The sequence below is a fragment of the Saccoglossus kowalevskii genome, chromosome 7, assembly GCF_978046115.1.
Source record: "Saccoglossus kowalevskii chromosome 7, keSacKowa6.1, whole genome shotgun sequence".
Lineage (NCBI taxonomy): Eukaryota > Metazoa > Hemichordata > Enteropneusta > Harrimaniidae > Saccoglossus > Saccoglossus kowalevskii.
The window spans coordinates 119,575-144,701 of NC_140647.1; the positions used below are offsets into that span (position 1 = coordinate 119,575).

Consider the following 25,127-nt stretch of genomic DNA (forward strand, 5'->3'; position numbering starts at 1 on the left):
CAACACCAACATGGATCACATAGTCACCACAGCCATGACTGACAACACTTTCATAGATGCCATCATCACCACTGTCATGGACAACACCAACATGGATCACATAATCACCATAGCCATGACTGACAACACTTTCATGGATGCCATCATCACCACTGTCATGCACAACACCAACATGGATCATATGATTACCACTGCCATGGCTGACAATACTTTCATGGACACCATCATCACCACTGTCATGGACAACACCAACATGGATCACATAATCACCACAGCCATGACTGACAACACTTTCATAGATGCCATCATCACCACTGTCATGGACAACACCAACATGGATCACATAATCACCATAGCCATGACTGACAATACTTTCATGGATGCCATCATCACCACTGTCATGGACAACACCAACATGGATCACATAATCACCACTGCCACGACTGACAACACTGTCATGGATGCCACCATCACCACTGTCATGGACAACACCAACATGGATCACATAATCATCACTACCATGACTGACAACACTTTCATGGATATCATCATCACCACTGTCATGGACAACACCAACATGGATCACATAATCACCACTGCCATGACTGACAACACTTTCATGGATGCCATCATCACCACTGTCATGGACAACACCAACATGGATCACATAATCACCACTGCCATGACTGACAACACTTTCATGGATGCCATCATCACCACTGTCATGGACAACACGAACATGGATCACATAATCACCATAGCCATGACTGACAACACTTTCATGGATGCCATCATCACCACTGTCATGGACAACACCAACATGGATCATATGATTACCACTGCCATGGCTGACAATACTTTCATGGATGCCATCATCACCACTGTCGTGGACAACACCAACATGGATCACATAATCACCACTGCCATGACTTACAACACTTTCATGGATGCCATCATCACCACTGTCATGGACAACACTAACATGGATCACATAATCACCGCAGTCATGACTGACAACATTTTCATGGATGCCATCATCACCACTGTCATGGACAACACCAACATGGATCACATAATCACCACAGTCATGACTGACAACACTTTCATGGATGCCATCATCACCACTGTCATGGACAACACCAACATGGATCGCATAATCACCATAGACATGACTGATAACATTTTCATGGATGCCATCATCACCACTGTCATGGACAACACCAACATGGATCACATAATCACCATAGCCATGACTGACAACACTTTCATGGATACCATCATCACCACTGTCATGGACAACACCAACATGGATCACATAATCACCATAGCCATGACTGACAACACTTTCATGGACACCATCATCACCACTGTCATGGACAACACCAACATGGATCACATAATCACCACAGCCATGACTGATAACACTTTCATGGATGCCATCATCACCACTGTCATGGACAACACCAACATGGATCACATAATTACCATAGTCGTGACTGACAACGCTTTCATAGATACCATCATCACCACTGTCATGGACAACACCAACATGGATCACATAATCACCACAGCCATGACTGACAACACTTTCATAGATGCCATCATCACCACTGTCATGGACATCACCAACATGGATCACATAATCACCACAGCCATGACTGACAACACTTTCATAGATGCCATCATCACCACTGTCATGGAAAACACCAACATGGATCACATAATCACCATAGCCATGACTGACAACACTTTCATGGATGCCATCATCACCACTGTCATGGACAACACCAACATGGATCATATGATTACCACTGCCATGGCTGACAATACTTTCATGGATGCCATCATCACCACTGTCGTGGACAACACCAACATGGATCATATAATCACCACTGCCATGACTTACAACACTTTCATGGATGCCATCATCACCACTGTCATGGACAACACTAACATGGATCACATAATCATCACAGTCATTACTGACAGCATTTTCATGGATGCCATCATCACCACTGTCATGGACAACACCAACATGGATCACATATTCACCACAGTCATGACTGACAACACTTTCATGGATGCCATCATCACCACTGTCATGTACAACACCAACATGGATCACATAATCACCATAGCCATGACTGACAACACTTTCATGGATGCCATCATCACCACTGTCATGGACAACACCAACATGGATCACATAATCACCACAGCCATGACTGACAACATTTTCATGGATGCCATCATCACCACTGTCATGGACAACACCAACATGGATCACATAATCACCATAGTCATGACTGACAACACTTTCATGGATACCATCATCACCACTGTCATGGACAACACCAACATGGATCACATAATCACCATAGCCATGGCTGACAACATTTTCATGGATGCCATCATCACCACTGTCATGGACAACACCAACATGGATCACATAATCACCACAGCCATGACTGACAACATTTTCATGGATGCCATCATCACCACTGTCATGGACAACACCAACATGGATCACATAGTCACCACAGCCATGACTGACAACACTTTCATAGATGCCATCATCACCACTGTCATGGACAACACCAACATGGATCACATAATCACCATAGCCATGACTGACAACACTTTCATGGATGCCATCATCACCACTGTCATGCACAACACCAACATGGATCATATGATTACCACTGCCATGGCTGACAATACTTTCATGGATGCCATCATCACCACTGTCGTGGACAACACCAACATGGATCACATAATCACCATAGCCATGACTGACAACACTTTCATAGACACCATCTTCACCACTGTCATGGACAACACCAACATGGATCACATAATCACCACAGCCATGACTGACAACACTTTCATAGATACCATCATCACCACTGTCATGGACAACACCAACATGGATCACATAATCACCACAGCCATGACTGACAACACTTTCATAGATGCCATCATCACCACTGTCATGGACAACACCAACATGGATCACATAGTCACCACAGCCATGACTGACAACACTTTCATAGATGCCATCATCACCACTGTCATGGACAACACCAACATGGATCACATAATCACCATAGCCATGACTGACAACACTTTCATGGATGCCATCATCACCACTGTCATGCACAACACCAACATGGATCATATGAATACCACTGCCATGGCTGACAATACTTTCATGGACACCATCATCACCACTGTCATGGACAACACCAACATGGATCACTTAATCACCACAGCCACGACTGACAACACTTTCATAGATGCCATCATCACCACTGTCATGGACAACACCAACATGGATCACATAATCACCATAGCCATGACTGACAATACTTTCATGGATGCCATCATCACCACTGTCATGGACAACACCAACATGGATCACATAATCACCACTGCCACGACTGACAACACTGTCATGGATGCCACCATCACCACTGTCATGGACAACACCAACATGGATCACATAATCATCACTACCATGACTGACAACACTTTCATGGATGCCATCATCACCACTGTCATGGACAACACCAACATGGATCACATAATCACCGCAGTCATGACTGACAACATTTTCATGGATGCCATCATCACCACTGTCATGGACAACACCAACATGGATCACATAATCACCACAGTCATGACTGACAACACTTTCATGGATGCCATCATCACCACTGTCATGGACAACACCAACATGGATCGCATAATCACCATAGACATGACTGATAACATTTTCATGGATGCCATCATCACCACTGTCATGGACAACACCAACATGGATCACATAATCACCATAGCCATGACTGACAACACTTTCATGGACACCATCATCACCACTGTCATGGACAACACCAACATGGATCACATAATCACCACAGCCATGACTGATAACACTTTCATGGATGCCATCATCACCACTGTCATGGACAACACCAACATGGATCACATAATTACCATAGTCGTGACTGACAACGCTTTCATAGATACCATCATCACCACTGTCATGGACAACACCAACATGGATCACATAATCACCATAGCCATGACTGACAACACTTTCATGGATGCCATCATCACCACTGTCATGGACAACACCAACATGGATCACATAATCACCACAGCCATGACTGACAACATTTTCATGGATGCCATCATCACCACTGTCATGGACAACACCAACATGGATCATATGATTACCACTGCCATGGCTGACAATACTTTCATGGATGCCATCATCACCACTGTCATGGACAACACCAACATGGATCACATAATCACCACAGCCGTGATTGACAACACTTTCATAGATACCATCATCACCACTGTCATGGACAACACCAACATGGATCACATATTCACCACAGTCATGACTGACAACACTTTCATGGATGCCATCATCACCACTGTCATGTACAACACCAACATGGATCACATAATCACCATAGCCATGACTGACAACACTTTCATGGATGCCATCATCACCACTGTCATGGACAACACCAACATGGATCACATAATCACCACAGCCATGACTGACAACATTTTCATGGATGCCATCATCACCACTGTCATGGACAACACCAACATGGATCACATAATCACCATAGTCATGACTGACAACACTTTCATGGATACCATCATCACCACTGTCATGGACAACACCAACATGGATCACATAATCACCATAGCCATGGCTGACAACATTTTCATGGATGCCATCATCACCACTGTCATGGACAACACCAACATGGATCACATAATCACCACAGCCATGACTGACAACATTTTCATGGATGCCATCATCACCACTGTCATGGACAACACCAACATGGATCACATAGTCACCACAGCCATGACTGACAACACTTTCATAGATGCCATCATCACCACTGTCATGGACAACACCAACATGGATCACATAATCACCATAGCCATGACTGACAACACTTTCATGGATGCCATCATCACCACTGTCATGCACAACACCAACATGGATCATATGATTACCACTGCCATGGCTGACAATACTTTCATGGATGCCATCATCACCACTGTCGTGGACAACACCAACATGGATCACATAATTACCATAGCCATGACTGACAACACTTTCATAGACACCATCTTCACCACTGTCATGGACAACACCAACATGGATCACATAATCACCACAGCCATGACTGACAACACTTTCATAGATACCATCATCACCACTGTCATGGACAACACCAACATGGATCACATAATCACCACAGCCATGACTGACAACACTTTCATAGATGCCATCATCACCACTGTCATGGACAACACCAACATGGATCACATAGTCACCACAGCCATGACTGACAACACTTTCATAGATGCCATCATCACCACTGTCATGGACAACACCAACATGGATCACATAATCACCATAGCCATGACTGACAACACTTTCATGGATGCCATCATCACCACTGTCATGCACAACACCAACATGGATCATATGAATACCACTGCCATGGCTGACAATACTTTCATGGACACCATCATCACCACTGTCATGGACAACACCAACATGGATCACATAATCACCACAGCCATGACTGACAACACTTTCATAGATGCCATCATCACCACTGTCATGGACAACACCAACATGGATCACATAATCACCATAGCCATGACTGACAATACTTTCATGGATGCCATCATCACCACTGTCATGGACAACACCAACATGGATCACATAATCACCACTGCCACGACTGACAACACTGTCATGGATGCCACCATCACCACTGTCATGGACAACACCAACATGGATCACATAATCATCACTACCATGACTGACAACACTTTCAAGGATGCCATCATCACCACTGTCATGGACAACACCAACATGGATCACATAATCACCGCAGTCATGACTGACAACATTTTCATGGATGCCATCATCACCACTGTCATGGACAACACCAACATGGATCACATAATCACCACAGTCATGACTGACAACACTTTCATGGATGCCATCATCACCACTGTCATGGACAACACCAACATGGATCGCATAATCACCATAGACATGACTGATAACATTTTCATGGATGCCATCATCACCACTGTCATGGACAACACCAACATGGATCACATAATCACCATAGCCATGACTGACAACACTTTCATGGATACCATCATCACCACTGTCATGGACAACACCAACATGGATCACATAATCACCATAGCCATGACTGACAACACTTTCATGGACACCATCATCACCACTGTCATGGACAACACCAACATGGATCACATAATCACCACAGCCATGACTGATAACACTTTCATGGATGCCATCATCACCACTGTCATGGACAACACCAACATGGATCACATAATTACCATAGTCGTGACTGACAACGCTTTCATAGATACCATCATCACCACTGTCATGGACAACACCAACATGGATCACATAATCACCACAGCCATGACTGACAACACTTTCATAGATGCCATCATCACCACTGTCATGGACATCACCAACATGGATCACATAATCACCACAGCCATGACTGACAACACTTTCATAGATGCCATCATCACCACTGTCATGGAAAACACCAACATGGATCACATAATCACCATAGCCATGACTGACAACACTTTCATGGATGCCATCATCACCACTGTCATGGACAACACCAACATGGATCATATGATTACCACTGCCATGGCTGACAATACTTTCATGGATGCCATCATCACCACTGTCGTGGACAACACCAACATGGATCACATAATCACCACTGCCATGACTGACAACACTTTCATGGATGCCATCATCACCACTGTCATGGACAACACCAACATGGATCACATAATCACCACTGCCATGACTGACAACACTTTCATGGATGCCATCATCACCACTGTCATGGACAACACGAACATGGATCACATAATCACCATAGCCATGACTGACAACACTTTCATGGATGCCATCATCACCACTGTCATGGACAACACCAACATGGATCATATGATTACCACTGCCATGGCTGACAATACTTTCATGGATGCCATCATCACCACTGTCGTGGACAACACCAACATGGATCACATAATCACCACTGCCATGACTTACAACACTTTCATGGATGCCATCATCACCACTGTCATGGACAACACTAACATGGATCACATAATCACCGCAGTCATGACTGACAACATTTTCATGGATGCCATCATCACCACTGTCATGGACAACACCAACATGGATCACATAATCACCACAGTCATGACTGACAACACTTTCATGGATGCCATCATCACCACTGTCATGGACAACACCAACATGGATCGCATAATCACCATAGACATGACTGACAACATTTTCATGGATGCCATCATCACCACTGTCATGGACAACACCAACATGGATCACATAATCACCATAGCCATGACTGACAACACTTTCATGGATACCATCATCACCACTGTCATGGACAACACCAACATGGATCACATAATCACCATAGCCATGACTGACAACACTTTCATGGACACCATCATCACCACTGTCATGGACAACACCAACATGGATCACATAATCACCACAGCCATGACTGATAACACTTTCATGGATGCCATCATCACCACTGTCATGGACAACACCAACATGGATCACATAATTACCATAGTCGTGACTGACAACGCTTTCATAGATACCATCATCACCACTGTCATGGACAACACCAACATGGATCACATAATCACCACAGCCATGACTGACAACACTTTCATAGATGCCATCATCACCACTGTCATGGACATCACCAACATGGATCACATAATCACCACAGCCATGACTGATAACACTTTCATAGATGCCATCATCACCACTGTCATGGAAAACACCAACATGGATCACATAATCACCATAGCCATGACTGACAACACTTTCATGGATGCCATCATCACCACTGTCATGGACAACACCAACATGGATCATATGATTACCACTGCCATGGCTGACAATACTTTCATGGATGCCATCATCACCACTGTCGTGGACAACACCAACATGGATCATATAATCACCACTGCCATGACTTACAACACTTTCATGGATGCCATCATCACCACTGTCATGGACAACACTAACATGGATCACATAATCATCACAGTCATTACTGACAGCATTTTCATGGATGCCATCATCACCACTGTCATGGACAACACCAACATGGATCACATATTCACCACAGTCATGACTGACAACACTTTCATGGATGCCATCATCACCACTGTCATGTACAACACCAACATGGATCACATAATCACCATAGCCATGACTGACAACACTTTCATGTATGCCATCATCACCACTGTCATGGACAACACCAACATGGATCACATAATCACCACAGCCATGACTGACAACATTTTCATGGATGCCATCATCACCACTGTCATGGACAACACCAACATGGATCACATAATCACCATAGTCATGACTGACAACACTTTCATGGATACCATCATCACCACTGTCATGGACAACACCAACATGGATCACATAATCACCATAGCCATGGCTGACAACATTTTCATGGATGCCATCATCACCACTGTCATGGACAACACCAACATGGATCACATAATCACCATAGCCATGACTGACAACACTTTCATGGATACCATCATCACCACTGTCATGGACAACACCAACATGGATCACATAATCACCATAGCCATGACTGACAACACTTTCATGGACACCATCATCACCACTGTCATGGACAACACCAACATGGATCACATAATCACCACAGCCATGACTGACAACACTTTCATGGATGCCATCATCACCACTGTCATGGACAACACCAACATGGATCCCATAATCACCATAGCCATGACTGACAACACTTTCATGGATGCCATCATCACCACTGTCATGGACAACACCAACATGGATCATATGATTACCACTGCCATGGCTGACAATACTTTCATGGATGCCATCATCACCACTGTCGTGGACAACACCAACATGGATCACATAATCACCACTGCCATGACTTACAACACTTTCATGGATGCCATCATCACCACTGTCATGGACAACACCAACATGGATCACATAATCACCACAGTCATGACTGACAACACTTTCATGGATGCCATCATCACCACTGTCATGGACAACACCAACATGGATCACATAATCACCATAGCCATGACTGACAACACTTTCATGGATGCCACCATCACCACTGTCATGGACAACACCAACATGGATCACATAATCACCACAGCCGTGACTGACAACACTTTCATGGATACCATCATCACCACTGTCATGGACAACAACATGGATCACATAATCACCATAGCCATGACTGACAACACTTTCATGGACACCATCATCACCACTGTCATGGACAACACCAACATGGATCACATAATCACCACAGCCATGACTGACAACATTTTCATGGATGCCATCATCACCACTGTCATGGACAACACCAACATGGATCACATAATCACCATAGTCATGACTGACAACACTTTCATAGATACCATCATCACTACTGTCATGGACAACACCAACATGGATCACATAATCACCACAGCCATGACTGACAACACTTTCATAGATGCCATCATCACCACTGTCATGGACAACACCAACATGGATCACATAATCACCACAGCCATGACTGACAACACTTTCATAGATGCCATCATCACCACTGTCATGGAAAACACCAACATGGATCACATAATCACCATAGCCATGACTGACAACACTTTCATGGATACCATCATCACCACTGTCATGGACAACACCAACATGGATCACATAATCACCATAGCCATGACTGACAACACTTTCATGGACACCATCATCACCACTGTCATGGACAACACCAACATGGATCACATAATCACCACAGCCATGACTGATAACACTTTCATGGATGCCATCATCACCACTGTCATGGACAACACCAACATGGATCACATAATTACCATAGTCGTGACTGACAACGCTTTCATCGATACCATCATCACCACTGTCATGGACAACACCAACATGGATCACATAATCACCACAGCCATGACTGACAACACTTTCATAGATGCCATCATCACCACTGTCATGGACATCACCAACATGGATCACATAATCACCACAGCCATGACTGATAACACTTTCATAGATGCCATCATCACCACTGTCATGGAAAACACCAACATGGATCACATAATCACCACTGCCATGACTTACAACACTTTCATGGATGCCATCATCACCACTGTCATGGACAACACCAACATGGATCACATAATCACCACTGCCATGACTTACAACACTTTCATGGATGCCATCATCACCACTGTCATGGACAACACCAACATGGATCACATAATCACCACAGTCATGACTGACAACACTTTCATGGATGCCATCATCACCACTGTCATGGACAACACCAACATGGATCACATAATCACCATAGCCATGACTGACAACACTTTCATGGATGCCACCATCACCACTGTCATGGACAACACCAACATGGATCACATAATCACCACAGCCGTGACTGACAACACTTTCATGGATACCATCATCACCACTGTCATGGACAACAACATGGATCACATAATCACCATAGCCATGACTGACAACACTTTCATGGACACCATCATCACCACTGTCATGGACAACACCAACATGGATCACATAATCACCACAGCCATGACTGACAACATTTTCATGGATGCCATCATCACCACTGTCATGGACAACACCAACATGGATCACATAATCACCATAGTCATGACTGACAACACTTTCATAGATACCATCATCACTACTGTCATGGACAACACCAACATGGATCACATAATCACCACAGCCATGACTGACAACACTTTCATAGATGCCATCATCACCACTGTCATGGACAACACCAACATGGATCACATAATCACCACAGCCATGACTGACAACACTTTCATAGATGCCATCATCACCACTGTCATGGAAAACACCAACATGGATCACATAATCACCATAGCCATGACTGACAACACTTTCATGGATACCATCATCACCACTGTCATGGACAACACCAACATGGATCACATAATCACCATAGCCATGACTGACAACACTTTCATGGACACCATCATCACCACTGTCATGGACAACACCAACATGGATCACATAATCACCACAGCCATGACTGATAACACTTTCATGGATGCCATCATCACCACTGTCATGGACAACACCAACATGGATCACATAATTACCATAGTCGTGACTGACAACGCTTTCATAGATACCATCATCACCACTGTCATGGACAACACCAACATGGATCACATAATCACCACAGCCATGACTGACAACACTTTCATAGATGCCATCATCACCACTGTCATGGACATCACCAACATGGATCACATAATCACCACAGCCATGACTGATAACACTTTCATAGATGCCATCATCACCACTGTCATGGAAAACACCAACATGGATCACATAATCACCATAGCCATGACTGACAACACTTTCATGGATGCCATCATCACCACTGTCATGGACAACACCAACATGGATCATATGATTACCACTGCCATGGCTGACAATACTTTCATGGATGCCATCATCACCACTGTCGTGGACAACACCAACATGGATCATATAATCACCACTGCCATGACTTACAACACTTTCATGGATGCCATCATCACCACTGTCATGGACAACACTAACATGGATCACATAATCATCACAGTCATTACTGACAGCATTTTCATGGATGCCATCATCACCACTGTCATGGACAACACCAACATGGATCACATATTCACCACAGTCATGACTGACAACACTTTCATGGATGCCATCATCACCACTGTCATGTACAACACCAACATGGATCACATAATCACCATAGCCATGACTGACAACACTTTCATGTATGCCATCATCACCACTGTCATGGACAACACCAACATGGATCACATAATCACCACAGCCATGACTGACAACATTTTCATGGATGCCATCATCACCACTGTCATGGACAACACCAACATGGATCACATAATCACCATAGTCATGACTGACAACACTTTCATGGATACCATCATCACCACTGTCATGGACAACACCAACATGGATCACATAATCACCATAGCCATGGCTGACAACATTTTCATGGATGCCATCATCACCACTGTCATGGACAACACCAACATGGATCACATAATCACCATAGCCATGACTGACAACACTTTCATGGATACCATCATCACCACTGTCATGGACAACACCAACATGGATCACATAATCACCATAGCCATGACTGACAACACTTTCATGGACACCATCATCACCACTGTCATGGACAACACCAACATGGATCACATAATCACCACAGCCATGACTGACAACACTTTCATGGATGCCATCATCACCACTGTCATGGACAACACCAACATGGATCCCATAATCACCATAGCCATGACTGACAACACTTTCATGGATGCCATCATCACCACTGTCATGGACAACACCAACATGGATCATATGATTACCACTGCCATGGCTGACAATACTTTCATGGATGCCATCATCACCACTGTCGTGGACAACACCAACATGGATCACATAATCACCACTGCCATGACTGACAACACTTTCATGGATACCATCATCACCACTGTCATGGACAACACCAACATGGATCACATAATCACCATAGCCATGGCTGACAACATTTTCATGGATGCCATCATCACCACTGTCATGGACAACACCAACATGGATCACATAATCACCATAGCCATGACTGACAACACTTTCATGGATACCATCATCACCACTGTCATGGACAACACCAACATGGATCACATAATCACCATAGCCATGACTGACAACACTTTCATGGACACCATCATCACCACTGTCATGGACAACACCAACATGGATCACATAATCACCACAGCCATGACTGACAACACTTTCATGGATGCCATCATCACCACTGTCATGGACAACACCAACATGGATCCCATAATCACCATAGCCATGACTGACAACACTTTCATGGATGCCATCATCACCACTGTCATGGACAACACCAACATGGATCATATGATTACCACTGCCATGGCTGACAATACTTTCATGGATGCCATCATCACCACTGTCGTGGACAACACCAACATGGATCACATAATCACCACTGCCATGACTTACAACACTTTCATGGATGCCATCATCACCACTGTCATGGACAACACCAACATGGATCACATAATCACCACAGTCATGACTGACAACACTTTCATGGATGCCATCATCACCACTGTCATGGACAACACCAACATGGATCACATAATCACCATAGCCATGACTGACAACACTTTCATGGATGCCACCATCACCACTGTCATGGACAACACCAACATGGATCACATAATCACCACAGCCGTGACTGACAACACTTTCATGGATACCATCATCACCACTGTCATGGACAACAACATGGATCACATAATCACCATAGCCATGACTGACAACACTTTCATGGACACCATCATCACCACTGTCATGGACAACACCAACATGGATCACATAATCACCACAGCCATGACTGACAACATTTTCATGGATGCCATCATCACCACTGTCATGGACAACACCAACATGGATCACATAATCACCATAGTCATGACTGACAACACTTTCATAGATACCATCATCACTACTGTCATGGACAACACCAACATGGATCACATAATCACCACAGCCATGACTGACAACACTTTCATAGATGCCATCATCACCACTGTCATGGAAAACACCAACATGGATCACATAATCACCACAGCCGTGACTGACAACACTTTCATGGATACCATCATCACCACTGTCATGGACAACAACATGGATCACATAATCACCATAGCCATGACTGACAACACTTTCATGGACACCATCATCACCACTGTCATGGACAACACCAACATGGATCACATAATCACCACAGCCATGACTGACAACATTTTCATGGATGCCATCATCACCACTGTCATGGACAACACCAACATGGATCACATAATCACCATAGTCATGACTGACAACACTTTCATAGATACCATCATCACTACTGTCATGGACAACACCAACATGGATCACATAATCACCACAGCCATGACTGACAACACTTTCATAGATGCCATCATCACCACTGTCATGGACAACACCAACATGGATCACATAATCACCACAGCCATGACTGACAACACTTTCATAGATGCCATCATCACCACTGTCATGGAAAACACCAACATGGATCACATAATCACCATAGACATGACTGACAACACTTTCATGGACACCATCATCACCACTGTCATGGACAACACCAACATGGATCACATAATCACCACAGCCATGACTGACAACACTTTCATAGATGCCATCATCACCACTGTCATGGACAACACCAACATGGATCACATAATCACCACAGCCATGACTGACAACACTTTTATAGATGCCATCATCACCACTGTCATGGAAAACACCAACATGGATCACATAATCACCACAGCCGTGACTGACAACACTTTCATGGATACCATCATCACCACTGTCATGGACAACAACATGGATCACATAATCACCATAGCCATGACTGACAACACTTTCATGGACACCATCATCACCACTGTCATGGACAACACCAACATGGATCACATAATCACCACAGCCATGACTGACAACATTTTCATGGATGCCATCATCACCACTGTCATGGACAACACCAACATGGATCACATAATCACCATAGTCATGACTGACAACACTTTCATAGATACCATCATCACTACTGTCATGGACAACACCAACATGGATCACATAATCACCACAGCCATGACTGACAACACTTTCATAGATGCCATCATCACCACTGTCATGGACAACACCAACATGGATCACATAATCACCACAGCCATGACTGACAACACTTTCATAGATGCCATCATCACCACTGTCATGGAAAACACCAACATGGATCACATAATCACCATAGACATGACTGACAACACTTTCATGGACACCATCATCACCACTGTCATGGACAACACCAACATGGATCACATAATCAGCACAGCCATGACTGACAACACTTTCATAGATGCCATCATCACGACTGTCATGGACAACACCAACATGGATCACATAATCACCACAGCCATGACTGACAACACTTTCATAGATGCCATCATCACCACTGTCATGGAAAACACCAACATGGATCACATAATCACCATAGACATGACTGACAACACTTTCATGGACACCATCATCACCACTGTCATGGACAACACCAACATGGATCACATAATCACCACAGCCATGACTGACAACACTTTTATAGATGCCATCATCACCACTGTCATGGAAAACACCAACATGGATCACATAATCACCATAGACATGACTGACAACACTTTCATGGACACCATCATCACCACTGTCATGGACAACACCAACATGGATCAGATAATCACCACAGCCATGACTGACAACACTTTCATAGATGCCATCATCACCACTGTCATGGACAACACCAACATGGATCACATAATCACCACAGTCATGACTGACAACACTTTCATGGATGCCATCATCACCACTGTCATGGACAACACCAACATGGATCACATAATCACCATAGCCATGACTGACAACACTTTCATGGATGCCACCATCACCACTGTCATGGACAACACCAACATGGATCACATAATCACCACAGCCGTGACTGACAACACTTTCATGGATACCATCATCACCACTGTCATGGACAACAACATGGATCACATAATCACCATAGCCATGACTGACAACACTTTCATGGACACCATCATCACCACTGTCATGGACAACACCAACATGGATCACATAATCACCACAGCCATGACTGACAACATTTTCATGGATGCCATCATCACCACTGTCATGGACAACACCAACATGGATCACATAATCACCATAGTCATGACTGACAACACTTTCATAGATACCATCATCACTACTGTCATGGACAACACCAACATGGATCACATAATCACCACAGCCATGACTGACAACACTTTCATAGATGCCATCATCACCACTGTCATGGACAACACCAACATGGATCACATAATCACCACAGCCATGACTGACAACACTTTCATAGATGCCATCATCACCACTGTCATGGAAAACACCAACATGGATCACATAATCACCATAGACATGACTGACAACACTTTCATGGACACCATCATCACCACTGTCATGGACAACACCAACATGGATCACATAATCACCACAGCCATGACTGACAACACTTTCATAGATGCCATCATCACCACTGTCATGGACAACACCAACATGGATCACATAATCACCACAGCCATGACTGACAACACTTTCATAGATGCCATCATCACCACTGTCATGGAAAACACCAACATGGATCACATAATCACCATAGACATGACTGACAACACTTTCATGGACACCATCATCACCACTGTCATGGACAACACCAACATGGATCACATAATCACCACAGCCATGACTGACAACACTTTTATAGATGCCATCATCACCACTGTCATGGAAAACACCAACATGGATCACATAATCACCATAGACATGACTGACAACACTTTCATGGACACCATCATCACCACTGTCATGGACAACACCAACATGGATCAGATAATCACCACAGCCATGACTGACAACACTTTCATAGATGCCATCATCACCACTGTCATGGACAACACCAACATGGATCATATAATCACCATAGACATGACTGACAACACTTTCATGGATGCCATCATCACCACTGTCATGGACAACACTAACATGGATCACATAATCATCACAGTCATTACTGACAACATTTTCATGGATGCCATCATCACCACTGTCATGGACAACACCAACATGGATCACATAATCACCACAGTCATGACTGACAACACTTTCATGGATGCCATCATCACCACTGTCATGTACAACACCAACATGGATCACATAATCACCATAGCCATGACTGACAACACTTTCATGGATGCCATCATCACCACTGTCATGGACAACACCAACATGGATCACATAATCACCACAGCCATGGCTGACAACATTTTCATGGATGCCATCATCACCACTGTCATGGACAACACCAACATGGATCACATAATCACCATACCCATGACTGACAACACTTTCATGGATGCCATCATCACCACTGTCATGGACAACACCAACATGGATCATATGATTACCACTGCCATGGCTGACAACACTTTCATGGATGCCATCATCACCACTGTCATGGACAACACTAACATGGATCACATAATCACCACAGTCATGACTGACAACATTTTCATGGATGCCATCATCACCACTGTCATGGACAACACCAACATGGATCACATAATTACCACAGTCATGACTGACAACACTTTCATGGATGCCATCATCACCACTGTCATGGACAACACCAACATGGATCGCATAATCACCATAGACATGACTGACAACATTTTCATGGATGCCATCATCACCACTGTCATGGACAACACCAACATGGATCACATAATCACCATAGCCATGACTGACAACACTTTCATGGATACCATCATCACCACTGTCATGGACAACACCAACATGGATCACATAATCACCATAGCCATGACTGACAACACTTTCATGGACACCATCATCACCACTGTCATGGACAACACCAACATGGATCACATAATCACCACAGCCATGACTGATAACACTTTCATGGATGCCATCATCACCACTGTCATGGACAACACCAACATGGATCACATAATTACCATAGTCGTGACTGACAACGCTTTCATAGATACCATCATCACCACTGTCATGGACAACACCAACATGGATCACATAATCACCACAGCCATGACTGACAACACTTTCATAGATGCCATCATCACCACTGTCATGGACATCACCAACATGGATCACATAATCACCACAGCCATGACTGACAACACTTTCATAGATGCCATCATCACCACTGTCATGGAAAACACCAAATGGATCACATAATCACCATAGCCATGACTGACAACACTTTCATGGATGCCATCATCACCACTGTCATGGACAACACCAACATGGATCATATGATTACCACTGCCATGGCTGACAATACTTTCATGGATGCCATCATCACCACTGTCGTGGACAACACCAACATGGATCATATAATCACCACTGCCATGACTTACAACACTTTCATGGATGCCATCATCACCACTGTCATGGACAACACTAACATGGATCACATAATCATCACAGTCATTACTGACAGCATTTTCATGGATGCCATCATCACCACTGTCATGGACAACACCAACATGGATCACATATTCACCACAGTCATGACTGACAACACTTTCATGGATGCCATCATCACCACTGTCATGTACAACACCAACATGGATCACATAATCACCATAGCCATGACTGACAACACTTTCATGTATGCCATCATCACCACTGTCATGGACAACACCAACATGGATCACATAATCACCACAGCCATGACTGACAACATTTTCATGGATGCCATCATCACCACTGTCATGGACAACACCAACATGGATCACATAATCACCATAGTCATGACTGACAACACTTTCATGGATACCATCATCACCACTGTCATGGACAACACCAACATGGATCACATAATCACCATAGCCATGGCTGACAACATTTTCATGGATGCCATCATCACCACTGTCATGGACAACACCAACATGGATCACATAATCACCATAGCCATGACTGACAACACTTTCATGGATACCATCATCACCACTGTCATGGACAACACCAACATGGATCACATAATCACCATAGCCATGACTGACAACACTTTCATGGACACCATCATCACCACTGTCATGGACAACACCAACATGGATCACATAATCACCACAGCCATGACTGACAACACTTTCATGGATGCCATCATCACCACTGTCATGGACAACACCAACATGGATCCCATAATCACCATAGCCATGACTGACAACACTTTCATGGATGCCATCATCACCACTGTCATGGACAACACCAACATGGATCATATGATTACCACTGCCATGGCTGACAATACTTTCATGGATGCCATCATCACCACTGTCGTGGACAACACCAACATGGATCACATAATCACCACTGCCATGACTTACAACACTTTCATGGATGCCATCATCACCACTGTCATGGACAACACCAACATGGATCACATAATCACCACAGTCATGACTGACAACACTTTCATGGATGCCATCATCACCACTGTCATGGACAACACCAACATGGATCACATAATCACCATAGCCATGACTGACAACACTTTCATGGATGCCACCATCACCACTGTCATGGACAACACCAACATGGATCACATAATCACCATAGCCATGACTGACAACACTTTCATGGACACCATCATCACCACTGTCATGGACAACACCAACATGGATCACATAATCACCACAGCCGTGACTGACAACACTTTCGTGGATACCATCATCACCACTGTCATGGACAACACCAACATGGATCACATAATCACCACAGCCGTGACTGACAACACTTTCATGGATACCATCATCACCACTGTCATGGACAACAACATGGATCACATAATCACCATAGCCATGACTGACAACACTTTCATGGACACCATCATCACCACTGTCATGGACAACACCAACATGGATCACATAATCACCACAGCCATGACTGACAACATTTTCATGGATGCCATCATCACCACTGTCATGGACAACACCAACATGGATCACATAATCACCATAGTCATGACTGACAACACTTTCATAGATACCATCATCACTACTGTCATGGACAACACCAACATGGATCACATAATCACCACAGCCATGACTGACAACACTTTCATAGATGCCATCATCACCACTGTCATGGACAACACCAACATGGATCACATAATCACCACAGCCATGACTGACAACACTTTCATAGATGCCATCATCACCACTGTCATGGAAAACACCAACATGGATCACATAATCACCATAGACATGACTGACAACACTTTCATGGACACCATCATCACCACTGTCATGGACAACACCAACATGGATCACATAATCACCACAGCCATGACTGACAACACTTTCATAGATGCCATCATCACGACTGTCATGGACAACACCAACATGGATCACATAATCACCACAGCCATGACTGACAACACTTTCATAGATGCCATCATCACCACTGTCATGGAAAACACCAACATGGATCACATAATCACCATTGACATGACTGACAACACTTTCATGGACACCATCATCACCACTGTCATGGACAACACCAACATGGATCACATAATCACCACAGCCATGACTGACAACACTTTTATAGATGCCATCATCACCACTGTCATGGAAAACACCAACATGGATCACATAATCACCATAGACATGACTGACAACACTTTCATGGACACCATCATCACCACTGTCATGGACAACACCAACATGGATCAGATAATCACCACAGCCATGACTGACCACACTTTCATAGATGCCATCATCACCACTGTCATGGACAACACCAACATGGATCATATAATCACCATAGACATGACTGACAACACTTTCATGGATGCCATCATCACCACTGTCATGGACAACACTAACATGGATCACATAATCATCACAGTCATTACTGACAACATTTTCATGGATGCCATCATCACCACTGTCATGGACAACACCAACATGGATCACATAATCACCACAGTCATGACTGACAACACTTTCATGGATGCCATCATCACCACTGTCATGTACAACACCAACATGGATCACATAATCACCATAGCCATGACTGACAACACTTTCATGGATGCCATCATCACCACTGTCATGGACAACACCAACATGGATCACATAATCACCACAGCCATGGCTGACAACATTTTCATGGATGCCATCATCACCACTGTCATGGACAACACCAACATGGATCACATAATCACCATACCCATGACTGACAACACTTTCATGGATGCCATCATCACCACTGTCATGGACAACACCAACATGGATCATATGATTACCACTGCCATGGCTGACAACACTTTCATGGATGCCATCATCACCACTGTCATGGACAACACTAACATGGATCACATAATCACCACAGTCATGACTGACAACATTTTCATGGATGCCATCATCACCACTGTCATGGACAACACCAACATGGATCACATAATTACCACAGTCATGACTGACAACACTTTCATGGATGCCATCATCACCACTGTCATGGACAACACCAACATGGATCATATGATTACCACTGCCATGGCTGACAACACTTCCATGGATTCCATCATCACCACTGTCATGGACAACACTAACATGGATCACATAATCACCACAGTCATGACTGACAACATTTTCATGGATGCCATCATCACCACTGTCATGGACAACACCAACATGGATCACATAATCACCATAGCCATGACTGACAACACTTTCATGGATGCCATCATCACCACTGTCATGGACAACACCAACATGGATCACATAATCACCACAGCCGTGACTGACAACACTTTCATAGATGCCATCATCAACACTGTCATGGACAACACGAACATGGATCACATAATCACCACAGCCATGACTGACAACACTTTCTTAGATGCCATCATCACCACTGTCATGGACAACACCAACATGGATCACATAATCACCATAGCCATGACTGACAACACTTTCATGGATGCCATCATCACCACTGTCATGGACAACACCAACACGGATCATATGATTACCACTGCCATGGCTGACAATACTTTCATGGATGCCATCATCACCACTGTCGTGGACAACACAAACATGGATCACATAATCTCCACTTCCATGACTTACAACACTTTCATGGATGCCATCATCACCACTGTCATGGACAACACTAACATGGATCACATAATCACCACAGTCATGACTGACAACATTTTCATGGATGCCATCATCACCACTGTCATGGAAAACACCAACATGGATCACATAATTACCATAGCCATGACTGACAACACTTTCATTGACACCATCATCACCACTGTCAATGACAACACCAACATGGATCACATAATCACCACAGCCATGGCTGACAACATTTTCATGGATGCCATCATCACCACTGTCATGGACAACACCAACATGGATCACATAATCACCATAGCCATGACTGACAACACTTCCATGGATACCATCATCACCACTGTCATGGACAACACCAACATGGATCACATAATCACCATAGCCATGACTGACACTTTCATTGACACCATCATCACCACTGTCAATGACAACACCAACATGGATCACATAATCACCATAGCCATGACTGACAACACTTTCATGGATGCCATCATCACCACTGTCATGGACAACACCAACACGGATCACATAATTACCATAGCCATGACTGACAACACTTTCATTGACACCATCATCACCACTGTCAATGACAACACCAACATGGATCACATAATCACCACAGTCATGACTGACAACATTTTCATGGATGCCATCATCACCACTGTCATGGAAAACACCAACATGGATCACATAATTACCATAGCCATGACTGACAACACTTTCATTGACACCATCATCACCACTGTCAATGACAACACCAACATGGATCACATAATCACCACAGCCATGGCTGACAACATTTTCATGGATGCCATCATCACCACTGTCATGGACAACACTAACATGGATCACATAATCACCACAGTCATGACTGACAACATTTTCATGGATGCCATCATCACCACTGTCATGGACAACACCAACATGGATCACATAATTACCACAGTCATGACTGACAACACTTTCATGGATGCCATCATCACCACTGTCATGGACAACACCAACATGGATCATATGATTACCACTGCCATGGCTGACAACACTTCCATGGATTCCATCATCACCACTGTCATGGACAACACCAACATGGATCACATAATCACCACAGCCATGACTGACAACACTTTCATGGATACCATCATCACCACTGTCATGGACAACACCAACATGGATCACATAATCACCATAGCCATGACTGACAACACTTTCATGGATGCCATCATCACCACTGTCATGGACAACACCAACACGGATCATATGATTACCACTGCCATGGCTGACAATACTTTCATGGATGCCATCATCACCACTGTCGTGGACAACACAAACATGGATCACATAATCTCCACTTCCATGACTTACAACACTTTCATGGATGCCATCATCACCACTGTCATGGACAACACTAACATGGATCACATAATCACCACAGTCATGACTGACAACATTTTCATGGATGCCATCATCACCACTGTCATGGAAAACACCAACATGGATCACATAATTACCATAGCCATGACTGACAACACTTTCATTGACACCATCATCACCACTGTCAATGACAACACCAACATGGATCACATAATCACCACAGCCATGGCTGACAACATTTTCATGGATGCCATCATCACCACTGTCATGGACAACACCAACATGGATCACATAATCACCATAGCCATGACTGACAACACTTCCATGGATACCATCATCACCACTGTCATGGACAACACCAACATGGATCACATAATCACCATAGCCATGACTGACACTTTCATTGACACCATCATCACCACTGTCAATGACAACACCAACATGGATCACATAATCACCATAGCCATGACTGACAACACTTTCATGGATGCCATCATCACCACTGTCATGGACAACACCAACATGGATCACATAATCACCATAGCCATGACTGACAACACTTTCATGGATACCATCATCACCACTGTCATGGACAACACCAAAATGGATTACATAATCACCATAGCCATGACTGACAACACTTTCATGGACGGTATCATCACCTTATACTAAAACATGTTTGGATATTTAGAGTACTAAAAAATGTTCACTTCCGGTCCAGTTATACTATACTATTAATATTTACTTAGATATGTATTGGTTCTTGGCTATTTCAGTTTCGTTGTCCTTCATTTATTAATTCATACTTCCCAGATTGCGTAAAAACGGATAGTTCGTGATTTTGACACAGACAATTCCTTGCTGATGGATGGTCGCTTAGGTATGTGTACTCTAACTTTCAGCACATAGACTTGCAGCATGCGCTCAGCAATCAAAACAATTACTTTTCGCAAATGTATGTTTGAGATCTTCAATTACTGATAACATAAACTCGGTTTTCACCATTCACTTATTATGACACCCTTAAAAGCGTGTGATTCAAGTTTCCAGTGGTTCACCATTGTCGTCATTTTTAATTACATATTTATAAATATAACTTCTATTCCAAACTTCATCAAACTTGGTCACCTCATTCATCAGTATGAAGTCTTCCCTAATTACGAGAGACATATGTCTTGAATAAAAATATCATGCACAAATTTAGTAAATCTGATAAAATATTTTGACTGTTTCTACTTGAGTGATCACTGGTGATACACATTTAAAGGTCGCTGATCTCAGTGGAAATATACATTGTTGTATGTGTTCAATGAAGCAAATCATTTATCTTGTAATAATATCCTTGGTAATGTATCTATAAATAAAGCTGGAAATTATGTTCCGTAAAATAATTAAACAAATTAGGCACCAATATTTTTGTAAGATATTTACTTCTGTCAAGGATATTCGGTAGACTGTTTTCCCACTGTTGTTTCAACCCCCAAACTTTTTTGTATTCAAAAACAATTATGACAATGCATATTCATATTGAAACAAATTATGATAAAGGGAATAATATTATATAACAAAGGGCAAGGTCACCAGAGTTCAACTATGTTTTTATTCCATTA

General features: G+C 43.4%; 1 protein-coding gene across 2 annotated transcripts in view; it reads left to right on the plus strand.

Moving 5' to 3' along the window:
• LOC144360057 (uncharacterized) overlaps positions 1-25,127 on the plus strand; it is an 88,451-nt gene that overhangs the window by 61,575 nt on the left and 1,749 nt on the right. The window contains exon 2 of one of the 2 annotated variants that reach the window (XM_085500954.1): positions 24,331-24,397. The exons of the other annotated variant lie outside the window; for it this stretch is intronic. The gene's annotated coding sequence lies outside the window, so the exon portion shown is untranslated. The remainder of the gene's footprint in view (positions 1-24,330; positions 24,398-25,127) is intronic. 2 annotated transcript variants of the gene reach the window in all.